At 40.7% G+C, this 6,096-nt stretch overlaps 1 long non-coding RNA gene across 1 annotated transcript; it reads left to right on the forward strand.

Annotated features, from left to right (window-relative positions):
• Positions 1 to 348: 348 nt before the first annotated feature.
• LOC119768013 lies at positions 349 to 1,751 on the forward strand. Its single transcript, XR_005277854.1, has 3 exons — positions 349 to 400; positions 1,570 to 1,639; positions 1,699 to 1,751. It is a non-coding gene; the product is annotated as an uncharacterized LOC119768013 (long non-coding RNA).
• The last annotated feature ends 4,345 nt before the right edge of the window (positions 1,752 to 6,096 follow it).

A 6,096-nucleotide genomic window follows, 5' to 3' on the forward strand; every position in this document is an offset into this window, starting at 1 on the left:
TTGCCACGCACGTCGTTTCGCGCACTCTTTGTGCGCGTTCCCTTCGTTGTTTACAACGGCGTAGGCATGGTTGCCAACATCGCTGCGACTGAGATCGAAGCAACCGCAGTGCTGTCAAAACAAAGTAAAATTTTCTTCGAGCTGAAATGTTCAGGCTCGAACAGTTGGCTTTTTCGTTTCCATCTATACCCGGTGGCCCGGAACCCATTACAGATGTTGTTAAGAGCAATCGGTGCAGTAGGTATCCCTCGTCGACACGGGAGCCAACTGTTGAGTACATTTGTTCGATTTGTCACATTTGATAGATGGTCAAGGAACGTCAAGTTCAAATTCGCTCCGTCAGCCTTTTCTGACATCAGTCTATTAGCAATCTCTTCAACGGTAGACGTGTACAATTAAGGTGGACTTATAATTTATAATTTACTTGAGAGTCTGCTTGTCTGTGAAACGAGAAAGAAGCGCGTTCGATCGGTCTGCGATTTTAAAATTTTTTCGGTATGTTTTTTACAGCTTTCAAAGCATCCGCTCGCGTGTAGTAGTCAAAAAAGGCACCCAGATTAGGAATTCAGTGAAGTTCAGTGCAAATAATAGCTTTTTGCAATAATTTTATAATTTAAATTTGTGAATTTCTTCTTCATATTTGTTGTTGTTTTGCTTTGGTTTGCGCAGCCCGCCACTCTTTCAAACGTCAGCGGGGCTCTCACGGAACTCTCATTTCCACGTCAAATATGAGTGCCTGACAGTTTCGATACAGTGTTGCGGAATGAATTGTTTTTTTTTTTACGCGAAGTTTTGTTATGTGAAAATGTTTCGGTAAAAATTTATTATATTAATCAAAGAGTTATTTGAACTTTTGTGAGCTTGTATCGTGTTAAAGAGTGAACAAACGTAAGAGCTCACCGGTCTTTTCGGGGGTTTTCGTAAATCCCGATTTCCTGTTGAAGATGAAACCGCAGGATCGTGTTCATGGCTGCTAAGGAAAATCTTCACAATACGCTCGCCGGGATATGTGTTGAATCGGCATGAGGAAGATCAAGCTGTCCGTGATTGAGGACCCGCAGCTGGATGTCCGGACCCCTGCGACTGAAAAACGTTCGGATGCTTTGAAGCAACCGATAAAAAGGGCTACCGAAAGTTCCAGAAACTTGGTGAGATCTATCCAAACTGAAACTGTGACTTTTTGCCTACTGATTAACCATTAAATACGCGCTGATCTCATGTTTGCCTTATGAGATTGGAAGTCTAAAGATAGGTCGAGGACTCTTCTGGTTCTTGGTCTATGTTTGAGCGGGGCCAGACAATGCCCAATGACCTCGGAATTGGACCGCAAGGAGCTCTGTCATTCTGAAACGGGTCATTGGAAGCAGCGCGAGGGCTAACACCACCTAATGTCCGGGACTGCGATAAGCTGTATCAGCATACTCAAGACTGATACAAATTATACTTTCCCATAATTTCGTAGCCGGCCTACGGATATTGGATTGGTTGAACACACACACACAACACACACACACACACACTTATAATTTATAATTTACTTAAATTTATTATAATCGATTGAAATTTCAGCACATCTATTGGGTTGCTTACAAATAAGAGTTCGTTCTGTAGTGGTTAGAATTATAAACGGACACTAAATGTAACTATTCTCTATCCTTCTTAGCCGAGGACGGCCTCTAATAAAAATCAATATTTTAGCTTCGAGCTGAACTGAACTGCAACTAGCGTGTTCTGCTTCCAGGATTAATCCGTGTTCTAATCACCACGTACAGAAAACTCGAAGATTTACCGCAAATCATACATTTGATCAGAATAAATCATGATCAGCGTCCAAACACCCGTCAAACTCTAACTCAGCAATTTAAGCAGCAAGCAGGAATTAACCTCCAAAGTGTTGACGCTGCAGGCGAGCCCGCAGCTCGGCCCGCAGTCTTTGAAGCCTCAACAGTTGACATCGAGGGCGGAGATGATATTGATTGTGGGAGTTGCGTCCGTCCGAACAACGCCGAGATGTATATGCAGCAATTCCCCACGAAAACAGCATGATTCGAAAAAAAAGTTCTCCGATCGGGCTCAACATTTTTCTGGGGGATCCTTGGCCGAAATAATTAGACCCGTATTTTTTTTTTGTTTGGCCATTAGGGTGACCTACGCCGTGTTAGGGTGGTCCGAAAAATGGCAATTTTCATCGATTTTCGCAAAAACTACTTTTTTCAAAAAATCATATCTCCGCGCAATTTTATCCGATTTTAGCTGTCCTAGACGCAAAAGAAAGGTGATTAGTTTGGCTATTTGGGAAAAATAGTAAGAAGTTTCGAAAATCTAGCTTAACATTTGAAAAGGTCATATGAAAACTTGAAATGCTGTTTTGAAGGTCTCGGGACCAAAGAGCCTATGTCTGAAAATATTTTTATCGGATTCCTCGGAAAATTTCACATAACATATAAAAAAATGGTGAAGTTATGTTTTCGATACTGTGAGATACGATTTTTTGAAAATAAAAACTGTGTTTTTCGACGCGCCACGCGCAAAAATTGGAAAATGACGAAAACGGGAAAAAATCGACTTTTTTCACTAAAACTGCGATAACTTTGAAATTTCAGCGATGACCTATACATGTTAGGGTACTAAAATTTTCGTAATTAAAAGACGCAACTTTTGGTACCATAACATCTATAGGTCATCGCTGAAATTTTAAAGTTATCGCAGTTTTAGTGAAAAAAAGTCGATTTTTTCCCGCTTTCGTCATTTTCCAATTTTTGCGCGTGGCGCTTCGAAAAACACAGTTTTTATTTTCAAAAAATCGTATCTCAGAGTATCGAAAACATAACGTCACCATTTTTTGATATGTTATGTGAAATTTTCCGATAAAATATTTTCAGACATAGGCTCTTTGGTCCCGAGACCTTCAAAACAGCATTTTAAGTTTTCATATGACCTTTTCAAATGTTAAGCTAGATTTTCGAAACTTCTACTATTTTTCCCAAATAGCCAAACTAATCACCTTTCTTTGCGTCTAGGACAGCTAAAATCGGATGAAATGGCGCGGAGATATGATTTTGAAAAAGTGGTTTTTGCGAAAATCGACGAAAATTGCCATTTTTCGGACCACCCTAACACGGCGTAGGTCACCCTAATGGCCAAACAAAAAAATACGGGTCTAATTATTTCGGCCAAGGATCCCCCAGAAAAATTTTGAGCCCGATCGGAGAACTTTTTTTTCGAATCATGCTGTTTTCGTGGGGAATTGCTGTATGGTGCAATGCGGGCAGTGCCAAATCTACTACCACTTTTCGTGCGCAGGAATCACAATAGATACGGTGTACCTGAAGCCGTTCGTTTGCAAGACCTGCGCCCAGTTACGCCCGGCAAGAAATACCCCATCAGTGCGTTCTGCATCGAGTGTGAGCGTGCGCAGCTCGCAGATTTCCGCGGAACTGCGGAGAGTAGAAGAAGAGTTACAACTAGAGGATCAGATGTCACTGCTGTTAGAACGCAAGAAACAGCTGATGGCCAAAAGACATGAACTGTTGAGCCAGAAGGGAGACGCCAAGTCCCGTAGCAGCGGTCGTAGTAGCCGGACGACCACGGACAGAGTCCAAGATTGGATAATGGACCAAGGAATGGCCGAGAATTCCGGCCATGGCATCGACAAACCGATGACCGACCCTACCGAGTCTATTAACCAACTGTATGGAAATCCGGTGAACCAGCTTAACGCAGGGCGAACTTCAACGCCCCTGACCAAGGAACTCGGCGCCGTCCCAAAAGATCGCAAACAGTCATCGGAGGCTGCTTTCGGCGTTTCTAATTTTCCGAAACTACCCGGGATACCGCCAGTTTTTTTTTTTTTTAGTTTATATTTATTTTGATTTTCTCTTCCATGTACATTCATTCAGTTAAAATATTATTGAGTGTCCAATCACAATCGATGACTTTTCACCTCAATTTTAAATACTAGCAACTTTCATTTATTCATGAAATATTGTAGCTTTCGCTATTCAGTGATTTCAAATGTAGGAGGTCCTACATGTACAAAAGGGAAAAGGGATACCTTAAAACTAACTTATAAACTATATAAAGAGCGGATCAATGCAGCTGAAGACTGCAATGATTTTTGTCGAAATGCATCAATTATCTTATTGGACATAACATCCAAAGTGTCAACTTCGGCTAATTGATGAAGTTCACTGGTGCTGAACCAGGGAGGAAGTTTCAGAATCATTTTCAGAATTTTGTTCTGAATCCTCTGAAGTTTTTTCTTCCTGGTTAAGCAACAGCTTGTCCAGATCGGCACAGCATAAAGCATGGCAGGTCTGAAAATTTGTTTATAAATTAACAGTTTATTCTTGAGACAAAGCCTAGAATTCCTGTTTATAAGAGGATACAAACATTTAATATATTTGTTACATTTAACCTGGATACTTACAATGTGATCCTTGTAAGTAAGGTTTTTGTCAAAAGCAAGTCCAAGATATTTCACTTGATCCTCCCACTTTAAATTTACCTCATTCATCTTTATAATGTGATGACTTTTTGGTTTAAGAAAATCAGCCCTTGGTTTGTGAGGGAAAATAATAAGTTGAGTTTTGCAGCATTTGGAGTAATTTTCCATTCTTTCAAATAAGAATTGAAAATATCCAAGCTTTTGTAATCTTCTTGTGATGACACGAAGGCTTCTACCTTTGGCGGAGATGCTTGTATCATCAGCAAAAGTGATTTTGACATCCTGGGGGCAAATCAGGCAAGTCAGAAGTAAAAATATTGTATAAAATTGGACCCAAAATGCTTCCTTGAGGGACGCCGGCACGTACAGGTAGTTGATCAGATTTGCTATTCTGATAACATACCTGCAGAGTACGATCCGTCAAATAATTTTGAATAATTTTCACGATATAAATCGGAAAATTAAACCTTTTCAATTTCGTATACTAATCTAATCTAATCTAATCAGACCCTAGCGCAGCCAATCTTTCGAAGGGATCCTGGAGAGTGCCTTAGGTTAGATGACGCCTAGCACTCTTCTTGTCATTTATTAACATTTGTAGTGCGCCATTGCATCGGAATGCATTGAAACATCACAAGCGTTAAAGCGGCCAGGCCTACTGCGTAAAGCCGTATCGCAGAGATGACTCGTAATTGGGTTGAGTTTGAGCACTGAGTGTTCGAACAACAACACAATTCTGAATCGACAGGGGAGGAAGAAGCGTGGGGACACACCACCATACGCTCCGAGATTTTGGTTGTATTCGTTGGGAGCACCATGCTAAGAAGGTTTGGTACTCCGGGACCCTCTGGGATGGGACATTGTATTTCCACGAATGCCCTGGACTCTATTTGCCGTGGTTATAGCGCCACAACTCGCTCTCTGTAATAGTATTCCTAATTCCAGTCCACTCTCACCAAGTCGTCATGGCCTAGTGGTTAGCATTTTTGCTTACCGATCTAAAGGACGGAGGATCGAACCCCGCCTCGAGCGACTTTGATTTTTCGTTCATATTCATCATTTCATATTTATGTGTTCTTAACTTTCTCGTTGGGAGCAGATGGGAATCGAACCCAGGACCATTCGCTTACAAAGCGAACACCGTAACCAGTCAGCCACGGCCGCTCGAAACCTTTTCAATTTCGTATACGATTATAATCAAACCTTTATGCCAAACACTGTCAAATGCTTTTTCTATGTATAGAAGAGCAGCGCCAGTAAAATAGCCCTCAGATTTGCTGCTTCGAATTAAATTTGAAACTCTCAACAACTGATGAGTAGTTGAATGCCCAAGGCGAAAACTGCTCATCAGCGAAAATTGAATTTTTATTAATGTGCGTCATCATTCTATTAAGAATTATTCTTTCGAATAATTTACTAATAGATGAAAGCAAACTAATGGGCCGATAGCTTGAGGCTTCAGCAGGATTTTTATCCTGTTTCAAAATCGGAACTACTTTGGCATTTTTCCAACTCCTGGGAAAATATGCCAAATCCAAATGTTGCAAATTTTGACCAAGCTACATAAAGTTGCTTCAGGTAATTTTTTAATTAAAATGTAAAAAATGCCATCCTCACCAGGGGCTTTCATATTTTTAAATTTTTTGATA

The sequence above is a fragment of the Culex quinquefasciatus genome, chromosome 2 (assembly GCF_015732765.1).
Source record: "Culex quinquefasciatus strain JHB chromosome 2, VPISU_Cqui_1.0_pri_paternal, whole genome shotgun sequence".
In the NCBI taxonomy this organism is placed as follows: Eukaryota; Metazoa; Arthropoda; class Insecta; order Diptera; family Culicidae; genus Culex; species Culex quinquefasciatus.